This window comes from Lepidochelys olivacea (assembly GCF_965140295.1).
Source record: "Lepidochelys olivacea isolate rLepOli2 genome assembly, chromosome: 1".
Classification (NCBI taxonomy): Eukaryota; Metazoa; Chordata; order Testudines; family Cheloniidae; genus Lepidochelys; species Lepidochelys olivacea.
Window position 1 is genome coordinate 305,737,677 of NC_140411.1, and position 20,397 is coordinate 305,758,073.

The following is a 20,397-nucleotide window of genomic DNA, read 5'->3' on the forward strand; positions in this document are numbered from 1 at the left end:
TTATCTACAGTTTCAAGTTCCTAGAAAGGATCAATAATAATTTGCTACAGTGATTTTGAAATATTTTCTTAGTTGCCTGATTCCAATCACAGGCAAGTTTTCACTCAACATTTAGAGATATCTTCCTCTTCAACTTAATTTTGGTTTTGTAGAAGAAAAAGTAATAGAATGAAAATATAAAAAGTCATATATGTTTGGCATTCTCTATTTTCTTATTTCATAATCTCAGGGATCCGATGGATAATACCTAATCTTGTTCCACATAGACTGTTTCTTATTTGGAGGACTCTACTTCAAGACATAAGGGTCATGTCAGCAATCAGCACCGATTCCACCAAAACGCTGTTGTGGCCTGAAGCTGCATTAGCTTTTCCATAAAGGTCCTTCCATGCTAGGAAGTGTCCACATATCTATTCAGGGGACACCATCATAGGGCCTAATCACATCAGCCACACTATCAGAGGCTCGTTCACTTGCACATCTACCAATGTGATATATGCCATCATGTGCCAGCAATGCCCCTCTGCCATGTACATTGGTCAAACTGGACAGTCTCTATGTAAAAGAATAAATGGACACAAATCAGATGTCAAGAATTATAACATTCGTAAACCAGTCGGAGAACACTTCAATCTCTCTGGTCACTCGATCTCTGACATAAAAGTCGCAATATTACAACAAAAAGACTTCAAAAACGGACTCCAACGAGAGACTGCTGAATTGGAATTAATTTGCAAACTGGATACAATTAACTTAGGCTTGAATAGAGACTGGGAGTGGATGAGTCATTACACAAAGTAAAACTATTTCCCCATGTTTATTCCCCCCTGCCCCCCCACTGTTCCTCAGACGTACTTGTTAACTGCTGGAAATGGCCCACCTTAATTATCACTACAAAAGGTTTTCTTCCCCCCCCCCCACTCTCCTGCTGGTAATAGCTCATCTTAAGTGATCACTCTCCTTACAGTGTGTATGATAACACCCATTTTTTCATGTACTGTGTGTATATAAATCTCCTCGCTGTATTTTCCACTGAATGCATCCAATGAAGTGAACTGTAGCTCACGAAAGCTTATGCTCAAATAAATTGGTTAGGCTCTAAGGTGCCACAAGTCCTCCTTTTCTTTCTGCAAATACAACCTAACACGGCTGCTATTCTGAAAGGTTTAACAAGGCTTCCAGGGCAGTGAGAGTCCTGGCAATACAGCATAGACCTGTACCTAGGGGCCTAAACCAGAGGTTAGGGTCCCCAGTGCCAATATTAAGGCACAGAGACCTCATACGGGTGGTCTTGTATCCTTATTAGACCCTTTAAAATTAGCATGTCTCAAGGGATCTGAGGTATCATTTAGTGGTATTCTCAGGGTAGAAGTGCTGCCAACTCTTCAAAGAACAGGCTTGTGGATGGGATAGCAGGAAATCCCATTTCCCCAAATGGAAAACTCCTTGAGGATAATGTTAATAATTTCCTCCCCTAAATCCACCTCCTGCAATCTGGTCCAGGGTCTTAAAAAATTACTGGAAACATAATTTCTTAATTGTTTAGGGTTTTTTCAACAAAATACATTATATGTTCAAAACCCGTTACCATAATATTCTATAGCCATCATTCTTTTGATCTGGACATCCACAGTAATATATCCCCAAACACAGTTCATAATTCTTTCTTGAAAGAAAGGTTCAGTGACTCCAAGACTTGCAGGATGGCTGGTTCTGCCACTCTCTCCTGCCAAAATGTGACAGGCACAGCAGGATTGGATGGAGGTTTGGCCTTTGGGTAATTTTCTAGCTCTGCTCCTGTTCCTTATTTTCCAACAGCAGCCAATAATTATGATAATATTTTACATATATATAGACCTTTTCATGCCAAAAGATCACAAAGTGCTTTACAAACTCGCACTTGACTGTGGCAAATAACCAGAGGTCTGCCTCCAGGGTAGTGGGGAGCTCACTACTCCAAGAACTCCTAAGAGCTTTGGAGAATGCAGCATGAACCTGCTTGCTGCATCACCCGTGGACTGGGTGTGGTGTTTGTTCCTTATCTGCTTGGCTAGTGCCAAGGGATGGATTGAAAAGGACCCTGACTCAGCATCCTCTCCCTCCCCTTTACAGAGACTGGAGCTGATGGTGGAGTTAGCTCAATGAAATCCTTGGGCTCCCTGAGGTCTGGCACTCCCATTTTGACCAGCTCAATGTAAGGGATACAAATATTGGAGGGACATGTAGAGGAGCTACAATATGGCTCTAAATGCATCCAGACCCACTGAAATACAGCCACCTCTGGGACAGAGAGCTTTAGTCAACTGGTGCACAATAAGTGCTTGATGGGATAGGTCTCCCAGACCTTAGGTTGTAAGTACTTTGAATCAATGACTCTGTCTTCCTCTGTTTGTACAGTGCCTGGCACAATATGGCCCTGATCAGCATCATGGTAGCTGGGTACTATAGTAGTATAAATAATAATAATAATAAATACATGAAATCCATATTCAACTTTAAATTGATTAAATTCTGCCCAGCTGAAGATATAAAATATTATTATCTGTAGCCAACACACCTGTTCAAACATGTAGAGAAATTTCTGTCATTAATAGTATTGATTGATAATTTTAAAAGCATTTTGTTTGTATTGTGTGTTTTCTGGTCAGATAGCACTAGCAGCACCTACAATAATCAAGGTATTATGTGGTATCCGTCTATTATGTGGTATCCGTCTATTTTAAAATTAATGTGGGGTTTAGGCTGCCCAAGCTGCAAATAATACATAGTGGATCTAATAAGTCTTCTATTGTTCTTGTAGCTTGGCCAGTTACGTAGTTTTAATGGCAATGGTAGAATAAGTATCACGGTTGTATTTTACTGGAAGCAATTTTCATCATGATGTATTTAAATCAAGTATCTAATGATGACATTTTGGAGAATAAGTTAGTTACATGGTATGATTTAAGACTGGCATGTTGATGACCGCATATCAATTAACATGTACATGTTTCAAATAAATCAATATAAAAGTTTTCCCTTTATTGATCTTTGAAATCCTGAAAATTATTCACCTAAATTCTTGATTCCCTTTTGACTGCTTCTGTAATTTTAAATATAACTTTAGTCAGCTGGAAAGTGTCTGTTAAAGGAGAATAGCTCAACTGAAACAAATTCCCCTTGCTTTTGTCTCCAAGTCAACTGCACTGTGAAAGGACATGCGATGTGCGTGCGCTGCCTGAGAGGTTTGCAGAAGAAGAAAAGGTGCAATCTGACGGGTAACTAACAACTTCTTCATAGTAGAGCAAATATTCCGAATGGGAAAAGGCTGTTGGTTGAGAAACAACAAGTAAAACAAGACTTCAGGTTAAAAAAAAAAAGTATATTAATTTTTCATGTGAATTGTCCTCATAACCTCCTTAAGAGCTGCTATTAGAAGGTGAATTCTGCTGCATGAAGAAACTAATGGTTACTCAGGTGTATGAAATGATATTCAATGGCAGTATGTGTGAGAAGAGGAAAAAACACCTCTCCCTTTAATCGGTGATGATATTAATTATATTTCTGGTATTAAGAGTAATATTTCAATATAGTAAGGGACATTTTCTAATAATTTACAATCTAATGTTTATGCTGATTTGTGCTCAGAAACAAAGTTTATTTATGTATTTATTTTGTGCATTGAGTTTGAAAGCTTTGACCATATGCTGCATATTAAAAATCAAATTAGGGATATGTTCCTGTTTTCAATTGTATTAAGTGTTGCCATGCATCTTACACTTATAACTAAATATTGGTAGATAATGCCAGCTTTCAGAAAAGTTCCCAAATTGCAATCAGGTTCTGAAAAAAATAGGCCACAAAAACTTGCTGTATTCAGTCTTTGTTTTCATTGTGTTGTTTTCTTATGGACCACATTTTCAAAGACACAAACTAATTTATGAAAAATTATGCACGTCTACATGTGTGCATATAATTACAACAGACGCTTTTGGTTATAGGCCTGATCCCAGGACCACTGAAGTCAAAGGAAAGCCTCCCATTCATTTCAGTGGGCTTTGGATCAGGCCCTATCTGCATACACAAAATACTGCAGATTATTATTATTAATGATTTGTATTACCATGGAGCCTACATTAATACTTGCATGTATAAACGGATGTTTAAGCATCTAATTTCTCACTTACATGCACACATTTGTGGGCACAGTGGCTAGGCAAATTAGGCCTGTAGTTTTGTGCAAGGACCAGGGCTCCTGGGGATTTGCTAACTGGACCTTTTCAATAATTTGGTGCTATATTTGTAAAAAAATTGTATTTAAGTTCCCCAGTTGGTCCTCATAAATTGAAACTGTTGGTGTGGCTTGGGCAGGAGAATAACTTGGGACCATGCTGAGTTTTCCGATTTGATTAAATCAAAAAAAGCCTATTTTAAAGGAGCAATTGCAAAATTTACATTTAAGAAATAATGCTCCTGAACTGTATTCTGTTCATCCCATTTTGACATCAAGGACCCTTTTTTCCCCCTCTCAAAATACAGGGATAAGGAAAAGACTATACAGATTGAACTATAGGGAAAAAAATTAGTACTATTGCTGTCACCTGCTTACTCTACAGATTAGGTTTGGTGCATCCTGAACAGGCCTCTGAAAACTTGAGTGTTCTGTGGTCCAGTATGCAAATTTGTTTTTGTGGCAAATTTTAATACCTGAATGTAATGTGCCATAAAGTACAACTGGAAATGGCCAAAGGATCAGACCCTGATTTCATTTACATTGATCTAAAGCCACTGATTTCAGTGGAGTCACTCCAAATTAACAATGCTGTAACTGAGATGAGAATCTGCACTACATGCTATTTTCTTCTTTATACACACATGTAATTTCAGGTTTAATTAATTAGTGTTGCATAATGTATTAAAAGGAACATATGCCATGTCAGTGTTTTAATCCACTGACCCAAATCAGGGGTGCTGAAAGAAGACTCATTCAGAACGAGTCTTCTTTATGCAATCTCATTCGAAATATGACTTTGGGTTTTTTAGTTTTCCAGAAGTGGTGGCTGAATGGGGAGAGAGGTGGAGAAGAAAAGTGACCAAAAGTCATTTACAGTTTGCCTCAGTTTAGCTAACTGTGCATATAGTTCCTAATGGACACCTGACAACACCTCCATGAAATATCTTCATTGTCTAAGCAGAGCAGCAGGCCAATCAATCAGTGCCCAAGATGATTTACTTACACTCGTGTCCCTATAGGTGTTTCTCAAGAGTAGGAATGAGGTATGTTGGCCAGCCAAACCTATTGCTTATGTTGTACGTGTTCTATGGATAAATAGAGCATTTCAGTTTGCTGTGCTGTTAATTCTTTCATCTATTGAAGAATACTATTTTTAAACAGCCCTTTGATATAGATGTTGACTTAATCTAAGCATTTAGTCAAGTTCCAGACACAAAAATAAATTACAAAAGAACAAGTTTGCTTATAAAACAACTTATAAATCACTCTCTAGTTAGTTTAGATTAGAAAACCTCCAGTAACTGAATTAGAGAGCATACGAAAATTTCTGCTGCTGTTACTGTTCTGTCCAGAGTCATCAGAGAACTGCCAGTGAAACACCTCCTGAAGAACAGTATGTGATCAGTGCAGAATGCTAACAGGAGAATACCAATGATATTAAACACCACCACGGGCCAACAGTCCATCCCTCATCCTCTACTTAATGAATGAGCTGTGAAAAGCTATTGTACAACTTACAAGAACTGAAAAGAGGAGCCACTTTCATTCAATTTTTCCTCCTTCTTTTCTAAATGCACTGTAAATCTGACTACTGAACAATCAAATCAGTAGAACATACCAGAGGAACCAGCATGACATTCATTTATTGCACTGATGTGAACAAAAGCATTAGTTTGTTTTTCTCAGCAGATTATTTATTTTTGGAGAATAATTCATTTTAATTATGGGTGCACTATAGTAGTGACTAAAGGAATGGAGAAAGTATAATGAAGTACCATAAACAAAGTCATGAGTAGGGCTGGTTGAAAATTTTCCATCAAACTGTTTTCACTAGAAAATTCGGTTTTCAATCAAATGCATTTTTTCATTAAACATGTCTGCTTTCTATGGAAAATTTCAATATGTTGTCAAAAAACAAGATGCTTGAAAATTGAAATATTTGAATTCAGATACATTGTGCATGGTGCCTTATGAGAATTATAGGTCAGTGTCATCATGTCCCCATTTTCCCTGATGAGTAGGGCTCCCCAATCAGTCTGCATCTTCCACAATGCACTAGAGCAAGGCACTCCTGTGATGGAACTTCCTCCTCTCATTATGAGGGGAGACCATGGTTCATCATTGGAGATGTATTCCGACCTGGAAACCGGCCTATAGAGGAAATAGGAACATGAGGCATCCAAACTACAAACTCATCAGGCATTTTCTAACTGAAATATTTTGTTTTTTGCCAAAACATTTCAGTTTCTGATATTTTGTCAAAAATTTACAATTTTCCATGGAGATAAAAGGATATTTTCTGACCAGCTCTAATATGAAATTTATTTTTGTCAGACATCTCTAACTAGTACTCCTCCTTTCCTTCCTAGCCATCAAGAAAGTAAATAAAAAATAGATTGGATTATAACAAATCTCACATGTCCACCAAGAATGTCATTTCTGTCCTTACTGGCATTTAGTAAATACTGAAAGCAGGTCAACATAAATGATCTTATTGTAACTATTATTGTTTTCTGACAAGAGACACAGAAGAAATAATTCAATATAAATAGGTCTGGATGAAAATACGTCTGCTCTTCGATGAAAGATTAGGTTTCTGAGTAAACTATTTTTGGGGGGAAAAGTGTCTTTCTTGCAGAAGATTTCACATTTGCTTAAAAAAAATGAAGCGAGCAAAAAATTTTGGTTTTTGACAAAAAGTCAGAATTTTCTCCAGAGGAAAACACATTTTCCAAACAACTCGAAATATAAACTCTTGTAAATAAAAATGAACAGCCATTTTACATGAGAACTGAAGAATCATGTCTTCCTTTCTTTCTTTCTAACCCACTGCAAGTTGCACTACCGAAAACTTAATTAGTTTATTTGATTAACTTTAACTGAAATTAATCGGACTATTTTACATTTAAAGCAGTAGAACATGTCTCATACCTTAATTATGTAACCCTTCTGCCTGTCAGAGTTGGCAGCAACAAGGGCCGGGTTCAGTATCTAGGGGTTCCATTCCAATAACACAGTGCAAAACCGGCTCAAGCCCCCACCCAATGACCTGGGACAAATACATACCACCCCCGCTGGGCGCCTCCAAGAGGCAATACTTCCCCTCTCGCAAGCACAGAGTCTGAGTGTAGCAAAGCCTTTTAATAACAGAAAGAAACAATGTGGCATTATGTTGGGAAAACACCACCAACAGGATTCATAACACAACCCATGAGCAAAAAACCCACCCCAAGCAAATCGGGGCATGTCCTTTCCCTTTGGTTCTTGAGTCCAGCAACCCAAAAAGTCCAACACCCCAAGAGTCTCTGTCCCTGGTCAGGGCAGCCCCAGAGTTCAAAAGTTTATCTGTAGAGTTTTACCTCCCAACCTGGGTGGAGATGGGGTGGGGGGGTTAAGGGGCACCTTACGTGGTCCAAAGCTGATTGCCCCACCTCTCCATGGGGCTCCGCTCCACCAACCGTTCCACAAATGGCTCCGCTCTGCCAACCGCCCCCAGGAGTTGCTCCAGGCATCCCACAAACTGCTCCACTCCACCAGCAGCTCTGCCAGCCATCCCATGAGCCGCTCCAGCCGTCCCACAAACTGCTCTGCAATATATCTTCAGGCTCCCCATACTTAACACAACATTCAGTGATTTCAGCTTGTAGTAGGGGAGCCTCAGTACTGGTGCACCATTGGCCCAAAATTAATTCAGTTCAGCAGCCTGCAAGTAGATTCCTAATGGAATCAAAATTAGCTCTGATATTCCACAGGGGAGAGAGAAGGAAGTGCAATTAGCATATAAGACCCTCACCATAGGGCCCATACCACCAGGTATTAATATCTATCCCCAGCCTCTTTCCATTCACTGAATTTTGGAACCCATGACCTTTGCCTAGCGAGTGCTGCTTAGTTGATGGTGAATCCCTCCATCATAACAAAAGACCAAGTACAGTTCCACTGTCCTTGATTCACAAAATCAGGATAATAACAGTTTATTCCAGCCCCAATAACAGAGAAACTGGGGCCTATTCTGACCCAAAGTGACCATCTAGGCAGGATGGGTGTGCCTATTCAAATGAGATCAGCCCCTGAAGTTCTTTTCCACAACCCACCATGACTCGCCACCAGATGTCAGGGTAGAGCTCATCCTGACTCTGCTTACAATTAATTCCAGTGCTAGAACAGAATTGCCACAGATCTACAATCTTTCATATCATACAGAAAGTCTGCTCTTCCCTCACTGAGAAAGTCTTTGTGTCTGCTGATGAACTTGGAAAAATATCAAGATATGCATATAAAATACTTAAGTAACTGCGGGCCTTACTTCTCTAATATATTTTATTCCTACTCTCTCCATATTGTTCAGTTTTCTCACTTGTGTTGTCTGCAATTTAGACCCTGATCCTGCAATAAGCTCAGTACAGGCAGGTCCAGGTGTGTCTATACAGAGTCTCATTAAAGTCAAGGAGTCTCTTTGGAGGACTGAAGATGATGGAAAGCCTCCCATTGACTTCTGGTCAGGTTGGGCCCAATCAGATTAGGTAAGCACTATGTAATGTATGCATTCATGATAAGCAGGTATTTTAATACCTGGAATGTGAGTATAAAAATCCACATAACCATTTGGTGTGCAAGTTACATCTGCCCTTTTGCGTTGTTGTCTAGTGCTTTGTGTTGGGCTGATTGTGTCTCTCCCCATTTATGTGTCTTTATTTTAGTCTTGCTGTGTTTTGAAATTGAGAATCTCTCAGTGCTATTTACACACAGAAGTAAAAGCCCATGTAGTGCCCTGAATATGTGAGTAAGGGTTTCAGGATTAATCCCATGCTTTCCACAGCAAAAGTAACATACAAGCAAACCCAATTGTACAGAAACACTTTGAATAACAATGCTAGGGATAGTGCTTTCAATTTTTAAATAGTCTGGGATTTTTTTCTGTGATAGATCTATTCTTTTTGATGTTAGCTACATATATCGCTTTGCCTCCCAGGTGAGCTGGTAAAGTTTGAGTACGTGTTGGTTGTATCTCTATTGAAAAGCTGCTTATAGTTCATCCAAGTTATTTTTGCTACACTAATTTATCCCTCCACAAATTATCCCTTGTTAGGGGGAAGAGGGGGAAAAACACAGCTAGTGAGGAACATTTTCCACTGGTCTTGCCAAACCTGTTAGGGAACGTTCCACTTATTCTTCCAAAGCTAATGTTTACCTTTTCTAATACTCCTGACTCTTTTCCTCTGAAGACCTAATATTTTAAAAGTTTTACTTATCACGTTAAAAGTATTCCTATGCCTGTGTGTGTTATGTATTCATCGCTTGCTCTGATTTCTAGGTTAAATACGAAAAGGCGAGAAATCATTTGAAAACATAATGATAAGAATGAAATGCTTGCCAATCTCTTTTAGCATGTGCCTGCCTTATGCACTCTACCTTATTATAGGATACGTATGGAAAAAAAATACATATTCATGGAAATATATTGCTATTTTTTAATTGTGACCTTTGCTTCATGAACAAAGATTTTACTTTATTCAGTAACTATATTCTCCAAATCCTAGTTTTAAAATTATTAAAGGAAAATGAAGTGCAGTGTTTGGGATTTTTGCATAGTCAATGTTACTTTTGCAGGCCATTAGCACATAGTGGAAACTATTTTGGGTAGAAAAAATAAACATAACCCAAGTTATTTAATTTCAAAGTGGTTATTGTGCACACACAATCTCTCATTCTCAATATAATATTCACATGCATTTTTGATATATGATTGACTTTCCATGCACAGGCATTCAGCAGGAAAGCATATCATAGAATATCAGGGTTGGAAGGGACCTCAGGAGGTCATCTAGTCCAACCCTCTGCTCAAAGCAGGACCAATCCCCAATTTTTGCCCCAGATCCCAAATAGCCCCCTCAAGGATTGAACTCGCAACCCTGGGTTTAGCAGGCCAATGCTCAAACCACTGAGCTATCCCTCCCCCCAAATCTCCCTCTCCCTCTGCAAAAGAAAGATCCTATTGCAAAGTAATCTAATCTTAAATATTAGAAAACAGAATTGACCTCTAAAGACCCACTATGGTCTAATGAGTAAAAAATTTCCGTTTAAAAATAAAATCCTATTTTGTATACCTGTATATACCTCAAACTGCTCTGTGCAATCTCTCTGTACAACTATACTGTTTGATAGACAAAATAAGTAAACAATTTATTTAAAAATCCATAAATGAAGATATATATGATAGCCTATTATACTTCCAATATTTCTTATAAACTATTATAAAACTATGCATTGAAAAGAAAAAAATTAAACATGAAATTTATATATGAGAATACCTTAGTATTATAAACCTTGTAACAAGTAAAGGTTGGAAATTCAGAGTTAAGTCTCAGACTGTTCCATAACTCATGCTATTCGGATCCAATAGAGTACAATATCGGGGGTAGCTGTGTTAGTCTGTATCCACAAAAACAACAAGGAGTCCAGTGGCACCTTAAAGACTGACAGATTTATTTGGGCATAAGCTTCCTTGGGTAAAAAAACACTTCTTCAGATGAATGGAGTGAAAATTACAGATGCAAGCATTATGTATTGACACATGAAGAGAAGGGAGTTACCTCACAAGTGGAGAACCAGTGTTGACAGGGCCAATTCGGTCAGGGTGGATGTACTCCACTCCCAATAATAGATGAGGATGGGTCAATTTCAGAAGAGGCAAAGCTGCTTTTGTAATGAGACAGCCACTCCCAGTCCCTATTCAAGCCCAAATTAATGGCGTTAAATTTGCAAATAAATTTTAGTTCTGCTGTTTCTCTTTGAAGTCTGTTTCTGAAGTTTTTTTTGTTCAAGTATAGCTACTTTTAAATCTGTTATGGAATGTCCAGGAAGATTGAAGTGTTCTCCTACTGGCTTTTGTGTGTTACCATTCCTGATGTCCAATTTGTGTCCATTTATTCTTTTACGTAGGGACTGTCCAGTTTGGCCAATGTACATGGCAGAGGGGCACTGCTGGCACATGTTGGCATATATTACATTAATAGACATGCAGGTGAATGAGCCTCCGATAGTGTGGCTGATATGGTTGGGTCCTCTGATGGTATCACTAGAGTAGATATGGGGACAGAGTAGGCAATGAGGTTTGCTACAGGGATTGGTTCCTGGGTTAGGGTTTCTGTGGTGTGGTATGTAGTTGCTGGTGAGTATTTGTTTCAGGTTGTGGAGCTGTCTGTAAGCGAGGACTGGCCTGCCTCCCAAGGTCTGTGAGAGTGAGGGATCATTTTCCAGGATAGGTTGTAGATCATTGATAATGTGCTGGAGAGGTTTTAGCTGGGGGCTGTATGTGATGGCCATTCTTAAAACTACAATAGCCACCTGGGGAAGTGAGGAAACAGATTGACAGAGTGAGACAGGTACGCAGAAATCACCTACTACAGGACAGGCCCAACAAGGAAAATAACAGAACACCACTGGCCATCACGTACAGCCCCCAGCTAAAACCTCTCCAGCACATTATCGACGATCTACAACTTATCCTGGAAAATGATCCCTCACTCTCACAAATCTTGGGAATTGGCCCTGTCAGCACTGGTTCTCCACTTGTGAGGTAACTCCCTTCTCTTCATGTGTCATTATATAATGCCTGCATCTGTAATTTTCACTCCATGCATCTGGAGAAGTGTTTTTATACCCATGAAAGCTTATGCCCACATAAATCTGTTAGTCTTTAAGGTGCCACTGGACTCCTTGTTGTTTTTATAGAGTACAATAAAATTTCTAAAGTGCCCTTTGTGCTAATACCTTGGCAGGGGTGGCAGGTTTGTATAATTTTTGGTGGTGCCCAGAATCCACCCCTGGCTGGGGCTGGGGGTTTGGGGTGTTAGAGAGGCTCAGGGTTGGGGCAGAGGGTTAGGTGCAGGGGGGATGAGGGGTCTGGCTGGGACTGGGGATAAGGTGTTTGGGGTGTTGGAAGGGCTCAGGGCTAGGGTAGAGGGTTAAGGCTGCAGTGGGGGGAGGGTGAAAGCTCTGGCTGGGAGTGTGGGCTCTGGGGTGGGGCAGGGTGTTGCCAAGAAGGCCAATGGCATTTGGGGATGTATAAGTAGGGGCATTGCCAGCAGATGGAGGGACGTGATTGTTCCTCTCTATTCGACACTGGTGAGGCCTCATCTGGAGTACTGTGTCCAGTTTCGGGCCCCACACTACAAGACGGATGTGAAAAAATTGGAAAGAGTCCAGCGGAGGGCAACAAAAATGATTAGGGGACTGGAACACATGAGTTATGAGGAGAGGCTGAGAGAACTGGGGATGTTTAGTCTACGGAAGAGAAGAATGAGGTGGGATTTGATAGCTGCTTTCAACTACCTGAAAGGGGGTTCCAAAGAGGATGGATCTAGACTGTTCTCAGTGGTAGCAGATGACAGAAAAAGGAGTAATGGTCTCAAGTTGCAGTGGGGGAGATTTAGGTTGGATATTAGGAAAAACTTTTTCACTAGGAGGGTGGTGAAACACTGGAATGCGTTACCTAGGGAGGTGGTGGAATCTCCTTCCTTAGAAGTTTTTAAGGTCAGGCTTGACAAAGCCCTGGCTGGGATGATTTAATTGGGGATCGGTCCTGCTTTGAGCAGGGGGTTGGACTAGATGACCTCCTGAGGTCCCTTCCAACCCTGATATTCTATGATTCTATGAGGGCTGGGGATGAGTTTGGGGTGCAGGTAGGCTGCTCCGGGACAGAGGCCAGAGAGGAGGACTCCCCCCAGCCCTTTCCCTGCCAGAAGCAGCGAGCTCTGCGGGAGGAGCCCCCCTTACCCGCCCCCCGAGCAGCTCACTCACCCCCACCACTGTCCCTGCATGTGCTCCTAGGGCCCCTCTCAGGTCCAGGAATCTCCCTCGCCTCCCCTGTGGTGGGTGCCAGGGGGTGCTGCGTGTGCCTCCTCCTCTGCTGTTGCCCCTGACTGTAGCCTCACTGGGGCTGAGGGATGGGGCTGCCTCCTTGCCCAGCATGGGGCAGGAGTGGTGACTGCGGGTGGGGGGGGCCCTGTGCTGGTGGAGCATCCCGCCAGAAAAGGGAAGGGTCTGAGGTGGAAGGGCAAGCTCAGTCAGTCTGTCCTGACAGGGAAGATGCGGGGTGCTAGGACCATGCGGCAGCAGTTGTTGCAGGGAGGCAGCATGGAGCTGGTCGGAAGAGGCAGCCAGGGACGGAAGAGACAGAGGCAGGGACCCTCTGCTCCGGGGTACGGGGAGGTGCGTGGGGGCAGCAAGCGGGGGCCGGGGGACACTTGTGGGGGGAGGGGTGGCAGGTGGGCCGGGGGGGCACACCTGGCCCCAAATATTGGTGGAGATGGGCCCCTGGGCTCTAAATATTACTGGTGCCAAGGCACCACGTGGAGATATAACTCGCCGCCCCTGTACCTCAGAGCACTTTACAGTGGATAAAGTTAAAATTAGCAACATAGCACTCAATTTCCTAAAGACATTATTTTAGAAAAACTAAGTAAAATCAATGCCTTAAATCATAGAATCATAGAATCATAGAATATCAGGGTTGGAAGGGACCTCAGGAGATCATCTAGTCCAACCCCCTGCTCAAAGCAGGACCAATCCCCAATTTTTGCCCCAGATCCTTAAATGGCCCCCTCAAGGAAATGTTTGAATTTAAAATTCTAATGACTGGAACTCTCTTTATTTCAACTGGCAATGTGTTCCAAATCTAGTGAACAAAATGGCTGAAGGCTTTATGGATTTATATCATCAGAAAAATGATAGTTTTATCAGTTACAAAATTCAGGGTGCATACGGATACCAACAGAGAGCAGATCTGTTAAGTAGGGAAAGCCATGCAATGCCCTGTATGTCAAATAATAAAGTAAGACTGTTTGCATTTCTATAACATGTTCCATATAAGGATGTCAAAGTGCTCACTGTATTAGTTCCGAGGGAACAAAACAAAGCATTTACTAATTTGCAGTAATGTGCTGAGAAGAGAAATTTTGTGTATGTACTCAGTGCAACCTTTTGCTAAACCATCCGCCAGTTAGATATGGTAAGGAATGGCTTGTATAGCATGGCTGTGTGCTAGCTAGGCTTGTTGTAAGTGCTTATGATAACCTCCTTCCCTTGCTATCTCGCCTGTGGGGCCCAGTCTGGTAGTCTTTCTCAAAGGCTGCCTTAGAGCATGTCTACTGGACCAGATTCCACACAGAACACAGCCAGAGAAGGAAGAGGTGGTGCCCCCTTTGTAACTTTAGCCCAGCGGGTAGAGCCATCGTCGGCTATCCCTCGATACGAGGATGATGTCTACCAGGAGGAAAAAAGTCATTGATGGACTTAAGATAGCTGAGGAGTCCAATCTGTGCTCTAGGTTTTTCCACATATATAACAGATGGTTGCTTAGAGAGAACACAACTGATGGACGGGATGCTGTACACTTTCCTTCCTCCTCTGCCATTTATCAGCCTCTTGAGCAAGACGATTCACTTCAAAATGGGCTGATGCTTGATGTATGATGCAACACCATTACAGTCTATTGCCAGCCAATTCTTCCCAATTCATGGGGTCAATGAATGTACATTTTTAAGATGTACTTTCAGGGTGTCCTTGTAGTATTTCCTCTGCCCTCCATGAGTCCTCTTACCATGACTAAGTTGAGAAAAGAGGACTTGCTTTGGAAGACAAGTATCAACCATCCACACACAATGGCCAGCCCAGCGAAGTTAATGTTTCATAATCTTCAACTCAACACTGGTGATGTTAGCTGCAGAGAGAATGTTGACCTTGGTGCGATGGTTTTCCCATCTGATACAGAGAATCTTCCTAAGGTAGCGCTGTTGGTATCACCCCAGACACTTAAGGTGGCTTTGGTATGTCACCCATGTCTCACACCATAAAGAAGAGTGGGGATGACTACTGCATTGTAGACCAGAATCTTCGTTTCCATCTGCAGATCTCTGTCAATAAAGACATGATGGAGCAACTTTCCAAAGAATGCACTGGCACAATGGATCCTATGTTCAATCTCCACATCAAGATTGGCTGTCTGGGAGAGGTGGCTACCAAGGTAAGGGAAATGCTCAGTGTTTTCCAGGAGTTCACCACTGATGACAATTTGTGGGAGAAGGGGGCAACTTGTGCTGGGGCATGCTGGTGAAGCATCTTAGTCTTCCCAATGTTGAGGGAAAGTCCCAGGCTATGATAGGCATCTTCTAATGTGGATTGCAAATCAGCCTCGGTGTGTGTGAGGACAGCACAGTCATCCACATACTGAAGGTTGGTAATAACAGTCCTGGTGACCTTAGTTTTAGAATGAAGACACCACAGGTTGAAGAGCTGGCCATCCATGTGATACTCAATCCCAATTCCAGAAGAAAGGTGGTCATGAATAAGAATCAAGATCATGGCAGGATGGATGGAAAAAAGGGTTGGGGGAATAACACAGCCCGGTTTGAAACACCAGTATAGAGGGTGAGTGGGTCCAGCTCCAACCCACTACAAAAGATGGTGGTGGTCATCCCACCATGAAGTAGCCTGAGAACGCAAATGAACTTCAATGGACAACCAAACCTAGACATCACAATTCCATAATGCTTCATGACTGATGGAATCAAAGGCCTTAGTTAGGTCAATAAATGCCATAAACAATGGCTGGTGGTGTTCTCTACACGTCTCTTGGATCTGTTGTGCAACAAAAGACTTGTCAGTGGTTCCCCAAGATAGACTCTGAAATCATGTTGGGATTCCAGAAGGACATCTTTGGCAAGAGGGAAGAGATGCTTCAAAAGGATACAAGAGAGGATCTTCCTGGCAATGGAGAGGAGTGCAACGCCTTGGTTCCCTTTCTTAAAAATGATCACAACAAATATTGGCATTCTTTAGGTTGGACGGTTAGAGCACTCCTCCAGGAGGCAGGAGATCCAGATCCAATTCCCCCCTTCTGCCAGATACGGAGCAGGGATTGGAACCTACATCTCCAACCTCTCAGAAGAGTGCCCTGGCCACTGGGCTTTGGAATACTCAGGGGTAGGGTTCTTTCAATCTCTTCTGTTGAAGATGTTGCACTTTGTATAAATAATTAAATAGTTATTAGCCCAGAGAAAATATTAGAATGATTAAGTTATGAAGAGTTAGAATGACAGAGAAAGAGTGTCCAGTAGTTAGGATACTCTCTTTGGATGTGGGACACCCAAGTTCAAGTCCTCATTCCACTATTTAGAAAGTGAAATTGACAAGAATATTCCAGGTGGTAAGCTGAGCAAGTTGAAAAAAATTCATTCTGGTTTGCCTAAACCAGATTTTCTGGAAATACTGTCTCACAAAAGAGTTTGCTTTTCAACAATTGGAATGAATTTTTTTTTAAAAAAAGTGAATTTTTCATGCTAAAGGATTTCTATTTCTGGTCAGCTTTATTAAGGACTATTGAGGCATTTTACAAGTGGATACTGAAGGAAATATCTGTCTTCTGCTAGCCAAGCTTCCATCTCCAAGATATTTTAAATATTTTTATATTGAGTTAGATAAAACAAAAGTTAGCGTGTAAGTTTCTGCTACATCTAGCAGAAACAAACATATCAGTTTAACAAGGAAATAAACATGGACATTCAAAAATATTGAATTCAACCAGGGATTCCAAGGCTTGTTTTAAGTTTTTGGGCTTTTTCTTATTCTGTACAGCAGTACTATATTGACTTTACCCTGCAAGCCCTCTGTAACCCATTCTGCATGATGAGTGTTTTAGATGATTGTCAGTGTCAGGTTATGCGGTTTGGGGCACACAAGGAGAGGATATTTAGAACTTTCTGCATGATGCTGACTACTCATTGAAACACAGAACTCAGAACTGAAAAAATACTAATAGGACACCCAGTTCAGGACCCTGCTAAATGCAGAATTGTCCCTTGTAGGTTTGAGCCGATATCCATTGAAGTGAATGGGAGTCAAATCAGACCCTGTCAATGTTCCTTCCCCACTCTGAACTCTTGGGTACAGACGTGGGGACCCGCATGAAAGACCCCCTAAGCTTATTTCTACCAGCTTAGGTTAAAAACTTCCCCAAGGCACAAAATCTTTGCCCTTGGACTAGGGTATGCTGCCACCACCAAGCGCTTTAACAAAGATCTAGGGAAAAGGACCACTTGGAGTTCTTCTTCCCCCAGCAATCCCTCCAAGCCCTTACACCCCCTTTCCTGGGGAGGCTTGAGAATAAAGAAGTTGAGCACAGACCAGCTTGGGTTTCTTAGGACCCTAAAAATCCAATCAGATTCTTAAAAAACAGAACTTTATTAGAAGAACAAAACAAAGATAAAAGAAAACACTCTGTAAGATTAGAATGGAAGATAATCTCACAGGCAGTCAGATTCAAAACATAGAGAATCCCTCTAGTTACAAAAAGACACAAACACAGGAATACTCATTCCCTCCAGCACAGCGAATTTACAAGCCAAAACAAAGAAAACCTAACACATTTTCTAGCTAGATTACTTACTAACTTTACAGGAGTTGGAGGACTTGCATCCTTGATCTGTTCCAGCAAAGGTAGCACACAGACAGACAAAAGCCTTTTTTCCCCCCCTCCAGATTTGAAAGTATCTTGTCCCCCTCATTGGTCATTTTGGGTCAGGTGCCAGTGAGGTTACCTTAGCTTCTTAGCCCTTTACAGGTGAAAGGATTTTGCCTCTGGCCAGGAGGGATTTTATAGCACTGTATACAGAAAGGTGGTTACCCTTCCCTTTACACTTATAACAGACCCTATATTCTAATATTTTGTACAGTCTAGTTTTAAATGTGTCCCAGACAATGGCTTATAGCTTATATATTTTGCTGTTCAGAAGGTTTTTCTGATAGGTAAGCTATTCTATCTTTCTTTCTTAGACCTAAGGCCCCCTCTAAATAATTCCCTCTCATTTTTGGTGTTTATTTGTAGATTGTCATCCTGTCCCTCTTTAGTTGTCCTTTATGGAAATTGCTCATACAACAGTCATCATGGGGAACATTTGTAGCTTGTCCCTACACTTAGAATAGGCAATAGTACGCTACTCCCAGCTGTTGTGCTGACTGATAATGGGCTTGCACAAATAATGGTCTTGATTCAGGAGAGCACTTAAGTATGTGCATAATTTCCATTAATTCAATGGGACTTAAGCACATGTCCTGAATCAGGGCCAAAGAGGAAAACAAAGGAAAATTCCTAAAGTTAGAAATGTAATAAACATTAAACAGTGTTGCAAATATATCCATCTCTATATATCTATCTATACTGGGAGATAAAATTTATTTTCAAGCTTTTTAAGAGCATTGTAAGGAATCATCATCAAACATGCATAGTCTACTGGGGACCATTGTGTCTGCCAGAGTGATCGCAGTTGATGGCATGGCACCTGGCATTGTGTATTCAAGGTTTCCCAGATCTGGCTCAATCCTGTGAATACCCAAATCTCTGAGGTGACCCTGCAGGCAGTCCCACATAGGGTCAGTGCATGCTCCCATTTGAGTGTCGATGGAGAGTTTGAGAGCATGCCGTGCTGGGGTGGGTTTTGTCCCTCCAGGCGATATGGCCAAAGAGCATGCAATGCCACATTTGAATATTCTATATTGCAAGAAATGAAGAGTTTTACAAAATATACCCAGAAAACTATGATGTACTTTGCAGTTTCCTTTTAAGTGATGATAATAGCTACCGGAAGAATAAAATAGTATATTGCTTGTAGACATTTACTGAACTATTCATTTGGCTATAGGCAAATACCATACAGATCAATGCCAACTGACTGAAGTGTAGTGGGGCAAATTTTTTTTTCAGCTAGTTCTTCTATAATAAATCTCTTTAAATTTTTGCCACAGTCAGTCATGTGCATCATATTATGTCAGTTTACATCACATGATTTTATGTAGCTTGCTGGTAACATCACTTGCATTATAGATTTAAAGAAATATCAGTTCTTTTCACATATGAGTAGAAGATGGTAATCACCTGACAAGATTTCTTCTGCTACCCATGAGAAGAAGCAGAGTATCAGATCTAATACTTTCCACCCCCGACAAATAACTTTCTGTAAATGCTTGTGCATGACAGAATTCTAGCAGATACTTGGTGTTTCACAGCTGCTGAAACTCTTATTGCTTAACTCTGATATCTGCATCTTATCGCTGTGCAAATTATTTAGCAACTGCCATATTATTTATAGGTATGAATTGCACAAATTAATCTAATAAATAATTCATTTTTTTGCTGTGAATTAACAGGCTGCCACAGTTAAAAATCTATTTCTGAAGCTGGTATCAATTGTTATGGTGTCTTGTACTTAATTTCCTCAAGCCAATTCATTTGAAAACTGTAAGTTACAATGAAAAGAGTGTGAGTTTTTCTTTTTTTTAACTTTACACACACAGTCTACAGGAACTTTTCAGGTTGCAAAAAATACCATCATGCTCTTTAAGCAGAATTCTGTCATTTACAGGCATTTACAGGAAGTAATTTGATGGGGGAAAACATTGGCTCTCATCCTAACAGTATGGCAGTCTGTCACTACTATGCCACAGGTTTGTAAACAAAAAACTAGCTTAGGTGAATAATGATCCATTTTTATAACTTGAACCAAAAAAAAAATAGCATTTTTTCCCCACCCACAGTAAGACATAAGAATGTCATTGCGGACCTAACAGAAAGACAGTCGCAAGTTTGTTTGCTAGTAGACTCCTAGGGAGCTGAACACAAAAATCCAATAAATAATTAGCTCTCCTGTGACAGGCTTCTGAATTACTGTGATACATTAATTGGACAAAATTAGCATGAATTAAGGCAAATAAGTATAACATGTAATTTATTACTTACTAAGCATGGTGCTGCAGTGGAAGCCTCAGATTTCCCTTAAGATTGCTTTAACAGCTATAATGCATTCCTTAATTTACTCTGTGGAAAATCAATTTTTTCAGAGTTCATTAAGCACCAATATGTTACAGTGCAACTCTCTAGAGCGTACAGCCACAATACATTATGCAAATTCATGGCAGCATGGTACCAATATGTAAATAGCAATAATACTATTGTCGGTTGCCTATTGATAACTACACTGGAAGCATAATAACTGAGACTTCTTAAAATCTGTTGGTTTGTTTCTGATATTAATCTGTAGTCCTATCAAATATCATTTCTTAGGAGACTTGTGGTTCTGGAGAGAGAGAGCTTTTCTTAATGGACCATTAATGTGAATGTTCTGAAGTTT